The sequence below is a fragment of the Cebus imitator genome, unplaced genomic scaffold (assembly GCF_001604975.1).
Source record: "Cebus imitator isolate Cc_AM_T3 unplaced genomic scaffold, Cebus_imitator-1.0 Scaffold227, whole genome shotgun sequence".
NCBI lineage: Eukaryota > Metazoa > Chordata > Mammalia > Primates > Cebidae > Cebus > Cebus imitator.
Window position 1 is genome coordinate 851757 of NW_016107542.1, and position 21497 is coordinate 873253.

The 21497-nt window shown below is 39.7% G+C and overlaps 1 long non-coding RNA gene across 2 annotated transcripts in view; it reads right to left on the reverse strand.

Moving 5' to 3' along the window:
* Positions 1-19904: 19904 nt before the first annotated feature.
* LOC108281418 overlaps positions 19905-21497 on the reverse strand; it is a 47649-nt gene continuing 46056 nt past the window's right edge. For both annotated transcript variants that reach the window (XR_005195234.1, XR_001815984.2), the window contains one exon: positions 19905-20371. This is a non-coding gene — a long non-coding RNA (uncharacterized LOC108281418). The remainder of the gene's footprint in view (positions 20372-21497) is intronic.

Below are 21497 nucleotides of genomic sequence, written 5' to 3' on the forward strand. Positions count from 1 at the left end.
TTTTCTCCAAACTGTATGTTCTCCAAATATGTGGACACTGTGGCTCTAGGATATAGCCCAACACAGTGTGAGTTCAAAATAATTACTTGTTAAACTGAACAGAACTGCGTTTATTAGAACACCTATTGTATAGAAGTGGATAAACACTACCCAAGTGGAGTGGACACGATTCTCCCGACACTAGGCAAATTCTCATTTGGACAGGCCACCTGTCAACATGCACACCTGAGCTAGAATAAAGAAGGACTGGGGACAGGACAGAACTGGAACTGACAGGAGCCATGTTTTCCTGTTTCTTCTCTTATGTCTTGTCACTTTATCTCTCCTTCTGCTCCCTGTACCATTTTTCATCCCAACGCATGGGCACTCTCAGATACCCATCATGGTAAAATGGTCAACTGCCCATTAGACAAACTCTTGGCTTGAAAGTGGGAATGATTTAAAGGCTGATTGTCTTATATGGAGAGCTGGCTTAGATTAGGGGACACAGATTTAAATACCTTCCAGAGCTAAGGAGAAGAGGTAACTATGTGAAGAGAATTTGTATTAGTTTGTTTTCATGCTGCTGATAAAGACATACCCGAGAGTGGGCAATTTACAATAGAAAGAGGTTTAGTTGAACTTATAATTCCATGTGGCTGGGGAGGCTTCACAATCATGGCAGAATGCAAGAAGGAGCAAGTCACATCTTACATGGATGGCAGCAGGCAAAGAGAGAGCTTATGTATAGAAACTCCCACTTTTAAACCCACCAGATCTTGTGAGACTCAATTCACTATCATGAGAACAGTACAGGGAAGACTCGCCCCATAATTCAATCACCTCCCACCAAATTCCTCCCATGACATGTGGGAATTGTGGGAGTTACAATTCAAGACGAAATTTGGGTGGGGACACAGCTAAACCACATCAACATTGAACTCAGATTTTTTAAAAAAAGCGTTTGCAGACCAAGCCAAATAGGACCAACTATTTCACTGGCTGGCTGCTAATTTGGGATCTCTGGCTTTAACTATTAGTCAAGCTCCAACAGTGGACTCAGGAGCCAATGGCTGGGAATTCACATCACACATGTAAAGAATTTTAAGGTAGACTACATTGAAAGAAAAAACAATGAGGCTCTGGCATAAATATTGTTGAAAAGATATGCCTCCTACATATCAAATGACCTTAGATTGAAGGTGGTGGTGAAACACACACACACACACAGATACAGACTATCTCAAAGACCAAGGCTTCTGAGCCCACACGCTTGTAGATCCAATCATGCTGTTTCTCTATTTTGTTAATTCTTGATTGCCTATTTATTTTTATTTATAGGGCATCATCTGTAAGCTGAATGGGCTAGATATTGGGATGGAGGAATGAATAGAAATGATTACTGTCCTCGAGGACTTAATGGAATTGTAAAGGAAGACAGATGTTTATATTTTAAAACGTTCTAAAATGTTAGAGGGAATAGTAAGGTTTACAGAAGAGTGTCAGTTACACCTTAAGAAGCCTCCTTGAGGGGATAAGACTTCTGATACATTTTTGTACATGAATGAATAGAAGTTTACTAAGGAGTTGGGGAAGTGGGGTTGGGGGAGGGTACACAACAGAGAAGTTTGAACACAGTTTCTTAAGCATGAAAGTGCCTTAGAGGAATGTGGGGGAACTATTAGCAGCTCCGCAGAGCATTAGAAACATAGAGAATGATAAAAACTAGAAAAGCAAACAGAATCCAGACAATGCAGGCCTTAGAGGTCAGGCTAAGGATTTTGAACTCTATTCTATTTTTTAAAAATGAGAGTATTTGAAGGTGTAGCAGGATAATTTTATAATTATTAATTTACATTTTTCATTTATTCCTACCCAATCCACTGCAGTCTCCTTTCAAGAAGACAGCCTGAGCTTTTCTCTTCCCTTGTCCTGAAACTTTGGCAGGGCCAAAGGAGAAGCTGTTGGAAGAACAACATTCTTTTTGCATGTGTTCAAAGACTGTTTTGTGGGGAGATTGTGCTCAGCATGCTGGCTGGGAGAGGAGAGAGAAGAATGTCTGGGAGCAAGAGACAGGAGAGGGAGGGAGAGAGAGAGAGAGAGAGAAGGGAAGAGAGAGAAAGAAGGGAAGAGAGAGAGAAGGGGAGAGAGAGAGAGAGAAAGAGAGAGAGAGAGAGAGAGAGAGAGAGAGAGAGAGAAAGACAGGTTTCTTTAGGTAGAGATGGAACTAAGTTTGGCAGTTGACCAAAGAGTCAGGGAGGCGAACCTGGTAACCTAGATAGTGAGAACTCAGAGAGGTGATTCAGAGAAGCCTGCCCCAGGCACTGATGCTTCTTGCTAGGCAAATGCATCAGTTGGCACAGTAGCTGTAGAGATGTCAACGCGTCAGGCGCCATGTAGGTTTGGAAAGTGAGGATATCAGTGGCATCTATGACAGCAGATTAGAAGCTACGTTTGTTTTTTATGGGCACCATGTAAGGTTTCTGGGCTACTCTAGGCAGAGGGAAGAACCCACATTAAGTACTGTGATTGAATTTTTTGCCAACTATAAAAATTGGGTCTTCAAGTGAGATTTAATTGGATTTAAAAAATGTGATATCTTTAAAATCTGTAGAATAAAATGTATGTATTCACCACAAAGATTTTTATAAAGGAAAATGACATGATTGGGTTTGAGCTATGACAGGATGTTTGAGAAAATTCACCTGGTATCCAGGAACCTTATTGCAATTTGGGAATCGGATCTTTCCAGAAACTGAAAAAGGTGGGCAAAAGACCAAAGATAAAATTCACAAAAGAAACAACCTTTCTTTAAGAAAGGTCAGCCCTTCCCAGATAGAAGGAGTATTTTCTAAAGTCTGTGCTCAAGGAATGAGAGCTCAGAAATGGAGACCAGCATTGGTCCCACCCCCAACAGCTAAGGAAATGATGACACTAGTGCAGCCTTTCCCATATCAGTTCAATCTTACAGATATCTGTGTCCACTAAAATACATTTTTTGAAAAATTACATGTGATAATGGATCTAAAAAAAGAACCACAGTGTCCTAATCTATTTTCTATTGCTATCACAGAATATCATAGACTGGGTAATTTATAAGAAAAAGAAGGTTTACTTAACTCACATCTAAAGGCTCGGGAGTTTAAGATCATGGTGCCTGCATCTTGTAAGGGCCTTCTTGCTGCATCATAAGATGGCAGATAGCATGAACAAGACAGTCAATGAGAGCTAATTTTTATAACAAAGTCACTTCTGTGATAACAAAGCCATTCCTGTGATAGTGACATTAATCCACTTGTGAGGGCAGAGCCCTTATTAATTCATTAATGAGGGCAAAGAGATTAAGATTCCAACACATGAAATTTTAGTGGACACATTTAAAACAATAGCACTTAGTATTATTGAATCCAAGTCCATGTTTTCAGGGATAAAGTACTGTTATTCCTATTTCAGAGCTAATAATATGAAATCCCAAAGAGATTATAATTTTTAATTATTTTTTCAATAAACATGGACTGAGCTCTACCATATTCCAGACACTCTGATAAGAAGAGCTTTGAATAATTCTAATTATGGGAAACAACTATAGAAGTAAATATTTCTAATATATGTTGATAAGTGGTAGAGCGTATTTCGCACTTATCCTTTGGAGCATCTGTTCCCCAAATAACCCCGTATCTCTGAGAACTTTTCACTCTCTCCTCAGTACTGACCCCTGCCAGATACAGTTTTGTGATTTAATGTTATATTCTTGTTTCAGTTGATTTTATCTGGTATCATCACTGAACTGAAGAGTGGCCAGCTAAATTCTTTCTTCAGGGAATTTAGAATTGGGCTTGAGAAGTAGTCAGTCTAAGCTGGTCTCTCAAGTCAAAGACAGTTCTAGTAAATTATATATTACTATGAATTTCATCAAAACTTTTAAATTAGTCACATAAATTTGTTCAGAATAACTTATCTTTTTAAAATCTGTAGCATCTATGGGGGTGATGTCTCTCACTCCTAATATCAGCTATCGTGCCTTATCCTTTTTTTTCCAGATTGTCCTTGTCAGAGATTTGTTAATTATATTAGCTTTCAAATAACCAACGTTTGTTTTTTTCCATCTTCTTCATTTGTTTTTGTTTCTATTTAATTAAATTCTGCTCTTATCTTTATGAGTTCCTTTCTTCTATTTCTTTGGGTTTGTTTTACAGTTCTTCTTCCTGAAGTTTTGTGATGGATGCCTTGCTCATTAGTTGTTAACCTATCATCTTCTCTAATGCAAGCACATAAGGCTATACATTTCTAGGTACTGTTAAAATTGCATACTCTATGGTTTTAAACTGTTTTGTTATAATTAAGTTGAAAAGGTTCCTAATTTCCCTTATAGCTCTACTTTGACCTTTGGGCTATTGAGAAGAATATTTCCTAATTTACAAATACATAGAAAAATTTCCAGATGTCTTTTTGTTACTGACTTCTAGCTTTATTTCACTCTGGACAGAGAACACAGTTTTAAATGCTTGGAAATTTGTGAAGACTTGCCCAGACTATGATCAATTTTTGTGAATGTTACATGGTTGCTTTTTTTTTAAAAAAAGGTATTCTGCAATTCTTGAGTACAATAAATATACATTAAGCCAAATTTCTTAATCATGTTGATCTTCTACATACTTAGAGCTTTGCTTTTGCTTTTTATTTTGTCCTTTGTGTTTTTTGAATTTCCAATTGAGGTATAATGTTAAAAACCTCCCAATATGATCATAGAGTTGCTTATTTCTCTTTAGATTTTGTTTTCTTCTTTATTTTGAGAAATGCTGCAATAAACATACATGTGCATGTGTTTTTATAGTAGAATGATTTATAATCCTTTGGGTATATACCCAGTAATGGGATTGCTTGGCCAGATGGTATTTCTAGTTCTAGATCCTTGAGGAATCACCACACTGTCTTCCACAATGGTTGAACTAATTTACACTCCCACCAACAGTGTAAAAGCATTCCTATTTCTCCACATCCTCTCCAGCATCTGTTGTTGTCTGACTTTTTAATGATCACCATTCTTACTGGTGTGAGATGGTATTTCAGTGTGGTTTGATTTGTGTTTCTCTAATGACCAGTGACGATGAGCTTCTCTTTATATGTTTATTAGCTGCTTAAATATCTTCTTTTGAGAAGTGTCTGTTCATATCCTTTGCCCACTTTTTTATGGGGTTGTTTTTTTCTTGTAAATTTGTTTAAGTTCGTCGTAGATTCTGGATATTAACCCTTTGTCAGATGGGTAGATTGCAAAAATTTTCTCCCATTCTGTTGGTTGCCGGTTCAATCTGATGATAGTTTCTTTTGCTGCGCAGAAGCTCTTTAGTTTGATTAGATCATCTTTAGAATTTTTTTTTTTTTTTGGTCCTCTGTAAGTAGTTTTAACTTTATCTTTTTGTAAATCTGCTTTGTCTTTTTATTAAATAGTATCCTCTTCTTTCACTATGGGGTTTTTCTTTTAATTTTGTTATCATTTGAAACATACTTATTTACAATTTCTTGAAGGTTGCTATCTCAATTCCCCTTCACTCTGTCATCAATTCTTTTTTATGATAGATGAAGTTTTTCATCATATATTTTCTAAGCTTTATGTTGGGCTTATCATCAACTCCTTCTCACTCCTATTTCCCTTAGAAGAACTGTAAGGACAGAGTTCAAAATATCTTCCTCCAGATGAAATATAGATCTTCTTTAATCAGGCCCCATGCTGGGTTTACTATGCCACAACTAAATTACACATTGATTTGTCTGCTTAGAATTTCCATACCACATGGGCAATCTAATTTAGGAATATCATACCTGTGTATAATACAATTTAGATTTTTGCGTGTCTAATAAGAAACTTTTTACCCAATCTCAAGGCCAAGAAAAGAGAATTCCTAGCCATTTCTCTAGGCCAGAAAGTAAAGCTTTTCTAGTCTCCTTTTGTAAAGAAGATAACCATTTGGGGTCTTGGCTTTATGCAGAGTTTTCGTGCACGGTTTCTACCCCACTTGGGCCCTAATCATGTCTCTGTTCTCGCTTGTAGTTCACAACCTAGTCTAATGTCACCTTAGGCTGTCTCAGCATTAGCTTCTGTGCTTATCATCCTGGTAATAAACTCTTGAGTGTTTTTTCGAAATTGCGAATTCCTCATTCTTTCCATCAAGCTCAGCCACATTCTCTCTCTCTCCATATATATGCACATATATATGCATATATGTATATATACCCGTATATGTATATATACACATATATACATACATAGGCATTTATACATATTTGTATCAGGAAGGGGATGGAGAAATCCACATTCAGTTTACAATGATGCTGTCATTTTAAGTCCCACACCAATAAAACAAGAGGTCTAGGTGATGTCCAATAACCCTACGTATTTGAAGTTCTATTGCTTTCAGTGCCATTATTGACTTTAATGCATTTCCATTAATTTCAAATTCTTGTAGTCCTTACCTGCTATTATTTTAATACTAGAAAAAATTATTATAAAAATTTCCTGAGTGTTGCATTTTATGATTACATATTTATAAAGCACTAAGCTCAAGCAGAGTTCTATACAAGCTTCTCTGTTAAGGTATGAGACTGTGACCAAGCTCTTTGTCTATCTTCCTTTTCAAAATACTATCTCTGTGTTGATTATCAGTGTCATTAAGTTTGTGCAGAATTATTTCATCTCCCTCTTCTTTGAAGCATATAGTAGGATTGTCATTCTCTTTCATTTTAAATTTGGTGTGGCCATGTGGCTTGCTTTGGCCAATAAAATGTGAGCAGATTATATGCCTTTATAAGGGAAGCTTTAAGAGCTAATGTGTGCTTCTCCACATTTTTTTCCATTCTCCCACAGAGATTGACAACATTCCTGGTAGTGTTGCTTCTTTAGCCTAGATCCCAGAATGAGATTATGCAAAGTAGAGTTTCTAATTGATTCATAGCTAAAATGAAGTCTGGGAAATAAACTTTTGTCATTTAGGATTTTTTTGGACTGCTTTTAATTGTAATATAATGTAGCCTTTTCTGAACCCAGGAGGCGGAGGTTGCGGTGAGCCAAGATCGCGCCATTGCACTCCAGCCTGGGTAACAAGAGCGAAAGTCTGTCTCAAAAAAAAAAAAAAAAAAAAAGAATCAGTGGTGCAGCTTAATTCTTATTGTACTCCCATATCTTAGCATAAGGCCTGGTACAGTGAGTATTTGTGATTTGTTGAATCAGATTTTAGAATCAGAGTTCTCTAACTTCTGTGGTAACAATGCAAAGATGGGGACTGATTTTTTGTGCTATTTTGTCTTGAGTTGTCAATACATTTCATTCATTTTTCCAGCTGGCAGGAGGAGGAATGACATTTGACTTAGTTACAAATGGAAATCATTTTGTTTGGTACAAAGCATATTGGAAAAAGGAAGACAAAGGCCATTTCTTCCAGTGGTAACCTGCTACTGAGTTTCCTGTAGACACGAAATATCCTATTCTGTTAGCCTATGAGAAATGTCGTTAGGTGGGAGAAGAGGCAAGGGTTTTCTTGTTTGTTTATCTCTTAGTTCAAAAGAATCGGGGAGAAATATCTTCTAATTACAGAGTTGTGTGCTTTGGAAGGACTTCTGTATTCATTGAGTCTACCCACTGCCTACAAGTAATCTATCTTGGAAAAGGTGTTTTATTCTTACAAGTATGAAATCATTCTTGGCTTTGAAGTAAGATGATTGGATTTACCAATAGACAGTTGGTCAGATAAATATTTTATACATTTTACTTTTCAAATAAGTAGAGCAGCCATAATTATTTACTGTCTAAGCATAGAGACATTGGAGTGTGAAAGAGGGCACTGCTACCATTTGTACTAGGACAACTAGCATAAGATGATATCTTCCTGGGCAAACTATACAAACACCTTACAGATAGGGACACTTAATTGTAACTTTCCTAACAAGTCATTAAGTCGTTAAATCCCTTATTCTGAGAAGAGCCAGCTGACCAAGAGACCAAAAAGCCAAGAGAAGGAATGTCATCCTCAATTAAGCATTTCAATGAGTAAATCACTATTCCATTAGCTGACTGTCACTAAACTGTCTTAAGATATGCCCTTTGTGGGACCTTTGACACCTGTGTACAAATGCATGGACTATTTGCCTGACCTAGAAGGTCTTTTCCTCTCAGCAACCCCAGACTCTAAGACCCAGACTAAATGTTATTTCCTCTGGAATGGCTTCTTCAGCATTCCTGGATGTGGCTAGTCTCTGATAACTGGGTTTCCCCAGCACAGTGTAAATACTTCTACAGTGATACTTTTCACATTATAATTCTTTGTTTATGTCTGTCTTCCCTCAGGGGCTGTCCAAGGGTAGAAACTGTGCCTTATTTATTTTTGTGTCTTTCTAAGAAAAGCTTTTTTTACTCAAAGGTAATTGCTCAATAAATTATTGAAAGACTGAATCCAGAGAATTACTTATTTAGAAAAAGAAGCTTATGCTAACAAAGCCTACCCAGCTTGAGCTTGAGATAAAAGGAATAAAAAGAATGAACTGATTTACCAGCTGTTTCCAGATTCATAAGGCAAGAAATATGGAGTAATTCTGAGGTGGGAGGCAGGGGAGAAACAAAGCATAGCTCCTTCATTTAATTCCATTTGGCTGTGGTGCCCTTTCAGGATAGAACTCGCAAAGCTAACTGCTGGGAGCTGTGTATGTATTGCTTAAGGGAAAACAAGAGAATGTACTCATCTTTAAGATATTTTAAAAAGATGATTTTGTGGTACATTGTCTAGAAATGAAAGTGAATGTAGGTTATATCCCCCCAGTGGTAACTACAGAAATTAGAGATGCCGAGAAATCATGTGGTCAAACCTCCCAGCACAGTATGCACCACGTCACCTGAGCCATGTTTATGTTGCTCCTGTCACTTCCCAGGAGTCGGCAGAGATCCTAGGAGAGCAGAGAAGACTGCTTTGGAAATCTAAAGCAGACATTTGGCTCCTACTGCTAGATGGCCTTGATGAGGCACTGGGAATTGACAGATGTTAAATTGGCAGCAGAACTCCCCAAGCTAGGAGTTAAGACTAAAGCCTGAAGTAGTGAGAGCCCGTGTATATTTATGTAGCAAGGAGGGGCCTCTTTTGAGCCAAAAGGAAGTGGGGGGGGTAGGGGGTCTGTTTACTTTATTCAGCTGTTTTGCAGGATTTGGGGAACTGATTTCATTGAAGCATGCCTCAAGACAGGGCAATCCCTCTCAGAGTCAAGTAGTACTGTCTATGAAGAATATCCTGGGGCCAGAGACTGGTGGGATTACTTTAGGTTCTAATTCTGGACTGACACTTGAGTAGTTAGAAGCATGAAATATCCACGTTTCTTCCCAGGGCTAGAGTTTTCATACCTCTGTGGTGTAGACAGGAGTCCTGGTGACTATGGGAGGCAGTGACAGAAAGAGATGGCATAGAAACAGCATGTGCATCTCTCCCTGCAATGAGTCTGTCTCAGCCTCTGCCATCCTTTCACTCTGTCCCTCCAGAAGTCTGTCCCAGGCTCACAGTACTGTGCTAAGCAGTGCAGAATTAATGGTAAAGACAGCATTGGCTTTTAAGATGTGCTGGCCTAGCGGGGAAGGTAGCCACAGAAACAAATCACCATTGTTCACCGTGATATGTATAGTATTGGAAATGTGGATAGGAGGTTATGAAAACATAATGGAAGGAGTTGCTAATTTTGTGTGGTTATAATTAGGGAGATCTAGAGTTTGGGGATGGCATCACATATGGCTCCTCATTATAAAACCCAGCCCTCAGGCCGGGTGTGGTGGCTCACGCCTGTAATCCCAGCACTTTGGGAGGCCGAGGTGGGTGGATCACGAGGTCAAGAGATCGAGACCATCCTGGTCAACATGGTGAAACCCCATCTCTACTAAAAATACAAAACATTAGCTGGGCATGGTGGCGCGTGCCTGTAGTCCCGGCTACTCGGGAGGCTGAGGCAGGAGAATTGCCTGAACCCAGGAGGCGGAGGTTGTGGTGAGCCAATATCGCGCCACTGCACTCCAGCCTGGGCAAAAAGAGCGAAACTCCGTCTCAAAAAAAAAAAAAAACAAAAAACCCAGCCCTCTTGGTCTGGTATCCTGGCCCTCCAACGTGTGTCTCTGCCAGTCGAATCTCAGCACCCACTATGCCTGACACCAACTCTCTGCTGCATCCAGAGTCTCCCTGATCCTCAGCTTTGTCCTCTTTGTTCCCTGGCTGGAATGTTCCATTTTTCTCTACTGACCTAAACTTATCTGTTATAGGTTAGCTCAAGTTCTACCTCCTCTGTAAGTCCTCTTCTGAGTATTCTAGCCCATAGTGAATTCCCCATTCTGGACTCATTGTTTGGAATTCTACCTTGACACTAGCTTTCATCCTGCATTGTGACACGTTATATTGCTGTATAGAGCGTCTAGTATTGATTTAATGCACATACATTTCTCTTCTCCTCAACTAAAATTAAAGACATTCAATGGCAGAATACATTATCTAATATTCCATAAAGACCAGGAATCCCAACCTTTTTGGCATCAGAGACTGGTTTCATGAAAGAAAATTTTTCCATGAACCAGGGAGGTGGGATGGGGTGGCTTTGGGATAAAACTGTTCCACCTCAGATCATCAGGCATTAAATTCTTATAAGGAGCATGCAGCCTAGATTCCTTGCCTGAGCAGTTTACAATAGGGTTCCTGCTCCTTTGAGAATCTAACGCAGAGGCTGATCTTACAGGAGGCGGAGCTCAAGTGGTAATGCTTGCTGGCCTGCTGCTCACCTCCCGCTCTGCGGCCTGGCTCCTAACAGACCACCAACAGGTACCAGTCTGTGGTCCAGGGGTTGGGGACCCCTGATACAGACCTCAGTAGAGTGTAGGACACAGCACTCAGTAGATACCTGTTGAGTAAATGAACTTAAGCATTGTGTTCCCTAGAGAGATTTAGGATAAAATTCTCTCTCTCTCTCTCTCTCTCTTTTTTGCGCCAAGATTCAATATGGAGTGTAAAGCTTCTTCTCATGGCTTTGAATCTGGGTAACATTAATTTTCTTTAAGACTATCCATGCATTCCTTCATCTACCAAATATTTACCTGAGAGTTTACTATGAAACCTTACTTACTACTGAGAAACCAAGGTGAATTTGCCAAGAGATGGAGTTCTTGGCTGGAAGCAATTTTTCCTCAAAATCCTTTTGTTTTGTTTTGTTTTGAGCCAGAGTCTTGCTCTTTTGTCCAGGATGGAATGCAGTGGCACAATCTTAGGTCACTGCAACATTCCCTTCCTGGGTTCAAGCTATTCTCCTGCCTCAACCTCCCACATAGCTTTGATTACAGACGTGCACCACCATGCCCTGGTAATTTTTCCGTTTTTAGTAGAGATAGGGTTTCACCATGTTGGCCAGGCTGGTCTTGAACTCTCAGCCTCAACTAGTCCGCCCACCTTGGCCTCCCAAAATGCTGGAAATACAGACATGAGTCACCGTGCCTGGCCTTCCCGCAAAATTCTGAAGGCATTGCCCAATTATTTCTATTAGTTTGATGCAAAAGTCACTGTGGTTTTTACTGTTAAAAGTAATGGTAGAAGCCACAGTGACTTTTGCGCCAACCTAATAACTTTCACTGTGGCTGAAGTCAAATAGTATTTCTGATGTTTGATATTTTATGTGAGCCCTCTTTTCTTCCTAATTGGTCCCAAAAAATTTTCAGGATCCTCTATGTGTCCCTGGTATCAATGGCTATCTACCTTGGTATGTTTTGTTTGTTGTTTTCATTACAGTAAAATACAGATGACAAAATGTACCATCTTAACCAGTTTTAAGTGTATAGTTCAGTGGCATTAAGTACATTCACATAGGTATGCTATTAATTTTAAATTCACAGTTTTAAGCAGTTAACAGGCCTTTCAACCTGGAGACTTACACTCTTATTTTAGTTAATAATTTCCTCTTATTTTCTCTTTCTGGAATTTCTATTAAGTAGATGTTTGATCTTCTGCACTGTTCCTCTAATTTTATGTCCTTCCTGCTATTTTCTATCTCTTTGATCACTTGTCTTACTTTCTGAGGTTTCTTTAACTTTTTCTTTCAATTACTTACTGGGTGTTTTATTTCTATATTTTACTTCTGTTTTTTCTTGCTTTGAAAGTATTTTAAAAATAGCATCCCATTATTGTTTCATTGATGTAAAATGTTATATTATTCTCCAAGAATAGTAAGCACATTTTTTGAAATTTTCTTATAGGCCCTTTCTCTTCTCCAACTACCTTTTGCCTTTTTCTGTTTGTTTAGTTTGGGGTCTCTCTTCCACTTTAGAAAAGTTGTCCTTAAATATCAGCCATCCCTGGCTATCTCTTCCTGGCTAAGAAGCTGTCACTAGGAAGCTGAATGGATGATTTATGTACATTGGACAGGGATGGTTTGATTAGTTAAAACCCAGTGATTTTCCTGGTGAATTGCTTGCAAATATCAGTGGGTTTTCTGTTAAGCCAGGATGTCAGCAATCTGAAAACCCAGCAGGATAGGGACACAAGTGGGGATCTCACCATTTCCAATGTAGGCTGTTATTTAATTACTGTGTTTTAGCACAGTATTCCATCATGCCCTTTGCCTCATGTGCTTACCTCTGCGAGTTCTCAGGTTCATATTCCCAGTTTACCTCTCACCTCCTCTGGGCATGATGTAGAGAAGGCATCAGGCACCACCCTCTTCTTAGGTAGATTTTCGACTTATCACTCCCTACCTCAATGTCCTTCTTAGGACCCAGTGCCTCTCATTTCTGAGACTTTCCACACTTAATCAGCTTCTCTCTTGAATCTTTCTCCACCATGCTAAGTAGGTTGCTACATATATATTACTTTGTATCTCCAAATATTTTTGACATCTATCATCTACTGTCATGTTCTATTCCCATTTCCTTCATAATTTATGGTTTTTATTATGTATTATCTTGGAGATTTTCTGAATGGAGTTGACATTCACCTGAGTCTTTATCTGCTATATTTAACTGACAGTCTGTTCCCTTACATTGGACTTTAGATTTCCCCTACAGACTCTCCTGAAAGCTCCACTCACCCTTGTCTCCCACCCTATACTCAGTGCCAAGGTATAAGGTTACCATATTTAGCAAGTAAAAAAACAGATACACAGTTATTTCAAACTTCAGATAAATAAAGATTCCATGGAACATAATCTACAAAACACATTATCCATTTTTTTTCTGAAATTCAAGTTTAACTGGTCATCCTATATTTTATTTACAACTTGTCTTAGTTCAAGCTGTTTTAACACAGTGTAGACTGGGTGGCTTATAAACAACAAAATTAAGTTCTCTAAGTTCTTAAGGGTGCAAATCTATGATCAGGGTGCCAGTAGTCAAGTTCAGGGGAGGTCCCTCTTCTGGGTTGCAGATAATCAACTTCTCATCATAACTTCAGGTGGTAGAAAGACAGTGAGAGAACTCTCTAAGGTCCCTTCTATATAGGCACTGATCCCATTTATGAGGGCTACACCCTTATGAGGTAATTACTTCCCAAAGGTCCCAGCTTCTAATACCATCACCTTGGGCATAAAAATTTCAACCTATGAATTTTGGGGAAGCACAAATATTCAGTTTATAATATAACTCTTACCCTAGCTTTGGCTTCATATTACCAGAGCTCATATGTTTATCACACATAATTCTTAGGTCTAACCACATAGCCAACACCTGAGTAGACCTTCTTTGTTCTCTTACCTCCTCAAGAAAATAGTACGAGACATTACCCATGGTTCAAGAGCTTCTACACTCTACCAAAATAAGGTGGGTAAAAGGCCTGCTCTTCACATTTTGTTTATGCTAAGCTAAAGACTTTGAACTGCATCCTTAAAGCTTTGGAGAATTGTCAAATATTTTCAATGGTAAACTGATTATTTGCTGGTCAGATCTGGATTTTAAAAAATCATGCTGTAAAACTAACACAAAAACAGAAAACCAAACACCACATATTCTCACTCATAAGTGGAAGCTGAACAATGAGAACACATGGTCACAGGGAGGGAAACATCACACACCAGGGCCTGTCAGGGGTTGGGGGATTAGGGGAGGGACAGCATTAGGAGGAATACATAACGTAGATGATGGGTTGATGGGTGCAGCAGTTCGCCGTGGCATGTGTGTACCTATGCAACAAACCCGCATGTTCTGCTTAAATATAACTTAAATATAATAATAATAATAATAAAGAATTTTGTAAAAGCAAACAAAAAAATCATACTGTAACATAAACAGTGACAAGCCTGGTAGCTGAGAGCCCTTTGGATGACTATTGCAGAGGGTGATTCGAAAAGATAGCATCCTGAACCAGGGAAGAACAAGTGAGAAGGGAGAAGAGAAAATGCAAGGAATATGAAAGAGTCATAAACTACCAGGTTCGGAAACTGAATTACTGTGCTGAAGGGACAGCAGCTGTTGAGTGACTGCTGAGTTTCTGGCTTAGGCAAATGATGGTAAGTAGAGCCTTTCACCAAAAAAAAAAAAAAAAGAAAGAAAGAAAAGAAAAGAAATTCAGGATGAGAACAGATTTAGGGGAGGAGATTACCATTGTTTCTCTCCTAAATGGTTCGCACTTACACAGCAGGAGGGGGATGTTCTTCCAGGAATTATGAATGTCTTTGGCCTCAGTCCAAACTCCCAGCAAGAAGAAACCACAAAGATACATCCAGCTTACTGAGCCTTTTGCAAATGGTTGCTCCTATTCTGACCACAAGCTCAGATGCGGGAGGAAGACCTTGCATTTCCCACATGCAAGCAAGGGAGGGGTCTTCTCACAGGAGGGTCCTGTCTTTTAAACCAGGGGGTGACAGCTATTGGCAATTGTCAGCTCAGCAACACTGGAAATGGGCTGTCCTCATTTTGCCCTGGCACATAGTGACCAACAGGAATGGCAGGGGCTGTTACATGCTCAACTGAGTTGAAGTAATTCATCCTGGACTGAGACCCAATAGCATCAAATGGGATTGACTCTCAGGAGGGACCATTTTCTTACCAATTCAGGAGGTTGCCCCTTTGTGTTCCCTCTTAACTTTCAGATGACATCATTTGCATCAACCTCTCTTACTGTACAAATCATCCACTTAGAGTAATTGTCAGGAATAGTTCATCAGCTGTAAGGATCACATGTTGCTTCCTGAGAAGCTGGAAATAATGTGAACTCCTCTGTTGTTAATTTTTTTGGCCTACACCAAATCTCATTACTGAATCAATTGAGTTTGTTGAGAGTTTAACATTAACTTTAATGCTAATTCTTTGTCCTGTTAATAGTCAAGCCAATACAGGCACCTGCTGTCTCTGTTAAGCTAATGAGTCAGGGAAAAAGATGGGAAGGATAGCAGGTGAGGCCAGTTCTTCATCCCCGAGTCTCTGGGCTGCCCAGGCAACTTTCCTGTAACTGTAAATGGCAGTATTTTGCTTTTCAATGTTTCTTTCGTCTGTACTGTGTTAGCAGACTGCCATTCCCACAGGAATGGCCCCTCTACTTTGTCTTTCAAAGACTGTGCAGGATGAACTCGAGCAAACAGTCTTACGGCAATTCCAGGCATAGCTACTCCATCAATTTCTATTGTTGATTCAATCTCTTTTTGAAAAAGTTGTGCGGAGTTGGAAACACAACTATGTGTGTTGCACAAAGCAACAAATGGTTATAGTGCCTGAGAAAAGGGAAGGCGCAGGTTACAAGACGCATTTAAAGAACTTGTGGGGGTGGGGAAGGAGGGGGCGCTTCTGAAACTCCTCTAGCTGAGAAATGCTAAGCTAATGAGTCCATAAAGAAGTGAAAAAAGGGTTTGTAAAAATTGTAGCACTATGAATTCAAACAAACATTATTATGCCTAAGTTTGCCTCATCAGGTGAATTATTGCTCTCAAGTCAAAGGACAGGGAAATTATAACCAACCAAACAGATTTTTTTTTAAGTTGATAGCTTAGAATACAGGACATCTGTGGAAGCAGAGCGAGACACTGCACCTTACTTATAGGAATCCAGGAGAAAAATAACATTCATCCGCCAATGTGGGCTTGTTGCTGGTATGTTTTTTAAACAGCCCAACTGTTTTAAGGAACAATTTTATGGAACATAATGAATTAAGTTTAGCAGTCAAATTATTTCTCTCCTAATCTCTCTCTCTCTCTCTGTGTGTGTGTGTGTGTGTGTGTGTGTAAATTATTCATTCTCTGAGCCTCAGTGTACTCCTCTGAAAAGTGGGGGTGATTTAAAGAGAAAAAGCTGTGGAGTACTGAGCCTAGAGCCTGGCGCTTCCTAGCCACTACATTCATTGGTATAATTTTAGGAAACTTGCCTGCAAAGACCATGTCCTTTCTGCTTCTTCGGTTCACCAGCTGAAGCACAACACACACCATTCCTGCTTCCTTTGTTTCCTTCGGGTGGCGCTTCCTAGATCTTTGCCTCCCTTGCTTTTTGTTGCTGGCCAGGCACAAAGCCTCCCAGCTCTGGGTGGTGGAGACTGGGTTATTTTCCAGGCTCTTTTGAGGATTCCCCAGGAGGACTATGTCAGAGGTGCTAATGAGTCTCTGTTTAAACGTCCCCTCGCAATTGGGACAGAGAGAAACACCTTGCACAACAATTAGCTTTTCACAGCCATTAGCAATTTGCAGTCATTAGCGCCATAGAAACACTGCAAATAACACCCAGGAAGCAAATACGACTGTAAGGTGCCACAGGGCTTCTATGCTGGATCAGCCCTCAGCAAGGCAGGGGTCTGAGAGTCTAAGGTCCCCTGTGCCCACTTACTCCAGCAAATGGGTTTTGTGATTTGAAGTGCCTCTGCTCTTTCCCATATCTTTGAAAATGGCTCTATCAAGCCCATTATTTGTTTCAGTGAAACATAAATCTTTCACAAGAAAAGTCCAGAAGATGTAGTGCATAATAAAGCAATTCTGAATTCCTTCAAGACCAAAAAGCCTAAAGGAGTCTGGAAGGAGTGGTGTGAATAATTGAAATTTGAGAGGAGTGAAACCCCAATGCAATGCAATAATTTACCTCCAAAGCTCTTCATGGCAGCATTGCTAAATACCAGAACCATCTATATCTGTAACGGTAGGGATTGGTTAAATAATTGTGCTGTACCCATTGAATTGAACATAATACAGACTTTAGAAATAATATTCTGGAATTTACAGGCAGATTATATCAAAAAGATTATAAAACCTTATTAATATTTCCTTTTTATTGTAAAATATGATATGCACCTTCTAAAATATTAGTGATGATTGTCTCTGGGTGCTGGAAATGGGAATAGATGATTTTGAAATTTTTAATTTTGCTGTTCTATGTTATTTTTCTAAAACAAGTATAGATGTATGTGTAATCCTTTTAATTAGAGAGAAGAATAAAGACAGCAGAGTGAGAAAGTAAGCTGCATATGGTATAGCGAGTTTAACATACCTAAAAAAAAATTAAGTAAATATTTTATTAAAGTACAACATATATGCGGAAACAAGACACCAATAATAAGGATGGTTTGATGACTTTTCATGTAGCGCATAAATCCAGATACAGAATAAATCTTATATACCATAATGGTTATGCTTGTAGCGCCACAAACAAGCATCTGCATGGCAAACAATTACAGTAGGAGGTCAGCTGCGGGTGGGAGAGTTAGTGATGCAAGTTCATCAATTGAAAGCCCATGAAGGTAACTGTGTTAGTCTGTTTTCACACTGCTACAAAGAAATACCCCAGAATGAGTAATTTAGAAAGGAAAGAGGTTTAAGTGACTCACAGTCCCGCACGGCTGAAGAGGTCTCAGGAAACTTATAATCATGAGGGAGCAGCAGGCATGTCTTACATGGTGGCAGAAGAGAGAAGAGAAAGCGTGTGAAGGAGAAACGGTCAAATACTTATTAAAGCGTCAGCTCTCGTGAGAACTCACTACCACGAGAACAGCATGGAAAAAACTGCCCCCAGGATCCAGTCACCTCCCACCAGGACTCTCCCTCGACATATGGGGACTATTGGGATTAATATTCGAGATGAAATTTGGGTGGGGACACAGAGCCAAATCATTTTTGTAATTCTGGAAGGAAAGTTGGTAAATCTCCATTTTACTGGTACAGAAGCCGAGCCACTGGGAGTAAGAGTAACTTGAATCCCATAGCTACTAAATGGAGGAGATGAGATTTATTCCCAGTCAGCCTCTGGAATCAATGCATTTCCAAGAAGAAAAAATAACAGCTGGGGCAGCTAGCAGAAGACCAGGGCATCTCTAAAAGCTTGATGACCAGAGAGTAGGAGACAGGAAAGAGCTGTCAGGGAGGGCAGGAAGGCTTGTCTGTTAGAAAGGAAGGGCAGAAAATCAGTTCATGGTAATTTCTACAAAAATCAGACCAGTGGGGAAACTAATAATGCTAAGTCTGATGCCTTTGTGCACTCATATTTCATGCGGACCCAAAAGGTGGCCTTGAGGCTGATGAACCAGGCATGCAGAGCATAAGAGCTCTGACTTCCTTCAGAAGTCATGGTTGGCTCAGACGAATGGGGTCTAATTTATTTTTTATTTTATTCTCTTTTGGGGGGTTGGGGAGACAGAGTCTTGCTCTGTCACCCAGGCTGGAGTGGAATGGCACAATCTCAGCTCACTGCAACCCCTGCCTCCCAGACTCAAGTGATTCTTGTGCCTCAGGCTTCCAAGTACCTGGGACAACAGGTGTGTGCCACCATACCTGGCTAATTTTTGTGTTTTAGAAGAGATGGGGATTTGCCATGTCGGCCACGCTGGCCTTGAACTCCTGACCTCAAATGATCTGTCCACTTCGGCTTCCCAAAGTGCTAGGATTACAGGCATGAGCCACCGTGCCCAGCCGGAAATAGGTTTAATTTATATTTTCTTCATATTTACCAATTCATAGGGGAGCATGGCACTACTCATAATCCTCCTACATAGAAAAGTGGACCCCCAAATCTCCACTGAATGATCAAACTTCTTTTCCTTTGAAACAGGTGTTCTGGGGGAACCATGCAGACAGCACATTCTCGGAAAGGGGTGCCTCTAGAGAACATAGGGTACATGTTAAGGACCTTGGGCGATGAGAGCAGAAAGCCACCTTCCAAAATGAACTCAGCTGGGGAGGATCAATCTTGGGAAGTTTTTATGGAAACCATTTCATCAAAGATATCTACCTAGGAATTTTGCTTTCTTAATTAACTCAGTGGTAGCACCATGCTATGCTACGAGGACTGGTTGTGAGACTTGTAAATACCGCTCTTTGGCCATTAACCCTGTTGGGTTGCTGTAAGCTTTTCAAGTATTGAGGCCACGTGGTTGGTCATCTCTACATGCCCAATGCATAATAATGTGCCTGGTAGATAAGAGACGTTAAACAAATGCTTAACGAATGCATAATATGTGTCCTGGATATTCTAGGCCAATATCGCTTTAAATAGTCCACTGATTATGTACACTGGTTTACATTCAGAAACATTGATCATCAGATAGTTAGGTCTGAATGTGGCTGATGGAATTTCTGGGAATTTTCAAGAGATATTTCTCAGCAGTAGCCACTATACCAGCCAGTTTTCATAGTCCTTCTCAATCATTCATTCATTTTAGTAAAGGTAGAATTAGACAGAAGTGAGGAATACTCCAAAAGTGAAGGAAGCAAGAATTTTATAGAACCTGAAACTGGTTCCTGGGCTTCATATTTCAGCAACTTCAGAAATTTTTTTTAAGACACTTAAGATGTTTTTAAACAGTCATTTACTAAAGTCTTACTAAGTAACAGGCTTATACTCTGTGTTAAGAATACAAAAAATCAGTAATATAGAACACACAGACCTGAAAATAGATAAATTACAACCCAAGTTGGATCGTGTTTGTATTATGTAAGATGTCTTCGGTAACAAGTAACAGAAAAGAAATAGCAGCTAAAACAATAGAAATTTTTGATAATCTCACAAATCATGAATGACTGAAAGCAGGTGGTTCCAGATTGGTCCAGCAGTTGAATGATATCATCAAAAACCCAATACTCTGTCTTTTCACTATTCTATCCTTTGTCCTTGGATTATTGCCTCACCGTCAGGAAATGATTGCTGTAGCTCCAAGTAACATGTTTGCACACAATTGCATTTAAGTCAGGCAGGAAGAAACTTACTGCTTCTCTTCATAGCAGGAAACAAAAATCTTCTGAGATGAGCTGACCAATAGACTGTTTCTTTGGTCTCATTGGTCAGGACTGGGTCACTTGCCCATTCCCAAATAAATCATGAGAAAAGGGAAATGGGATTGCTATGGTTGATATAAGCCAATGATGCTTCATTCTCTCAGGCTGGAGGAAGGGCTGCATCTTCCTTAAGCATGTTGCTACCACCTAAAAAGCTGGATCCTATAACCTAAAGAAGGTGAAAAGAAGTGCAGAGGAGAAGTTAAGCAACGTGTTTGCCACAGGATTAAGCACAGAGTTGAGTGAATCGATGTACCTTATTTTTTCTAATTTGATGCCACATCTTTAGCTCCACCTTCCTTCTCTAGCATAAGGCCAACAGCCCAAGGCTACTAGAAAACCTGGCCTTTCCCTGACACTGCGTTGGCCTTGATTGCCTCAGTGCAGAAAGTAAAACAAGCTGTCAGACTCAGCTCCTGCCCTATCCTTGGTCTCTAATAACCTCAAGCTTTCACAGTTCCAACCAAGTTTAAAATTCTAGCTTGTTGAATCGAGTGGGAGTTTAGAATGCTGGAGGGGGAGGGTGAAAGTCAGGTCAACAACAGAGAAGTAATTTTTCTTCCTCAAACACAAGCCTCACATCAGGACTCTGAACTCAAATGGCCTCTCCTGAATGAGAGGGAGGGGGACACATGTAGGGAAGGCCAGGAGAGCCCAGCCATGGGTGTAGCTGAATGTTGTTTCAGATTAAAAACAAGATTTCTCTCCCTGAAGACCACTGGGTACTACTTTCAGGATTTACATAAGAGAGAAGTAAGGGGCAGCCTCAATCTGGGGAAGAAAGTTAAGGAGGTGATTGGAGGAGAACTCTGAAGGATGTGACTTTATTCAACACATCCGTAGACATTGGTTTCACAAGGCCACAATCAATATAATAGATGATAGGATTGATACGATTCAATATGATTTAATGTAATATAATAGTATAGCAGTACAATATAATGATATCAGTAACCAAAATTCATTGATCACTTGCTGTGTGATTAACATAATGCAAAGTATTGTCCTTACAGGATTACTTATAATCATATTCACAGGCAAGTTCCATTATAACCCAGAGGCTAAGCAACTTGTGCAAAGCCACTCTGTTAAACAATGGACTCAGGACCTCGGGGCTGTTTGCCTCTAGAACCCTCCTCTTCACCACTTTGCTATTTTGCCTCCATTTGTCTCTTTCCTACCAGGGTGTTAATGCATATAGTGATGAAACAGCCAAGTGGTGACTACAGACGAAGACACTGAGCGAGATTTAGTTAAAAATAGCTCACCGGAATAGATATTTTGCTAGCTAAAAA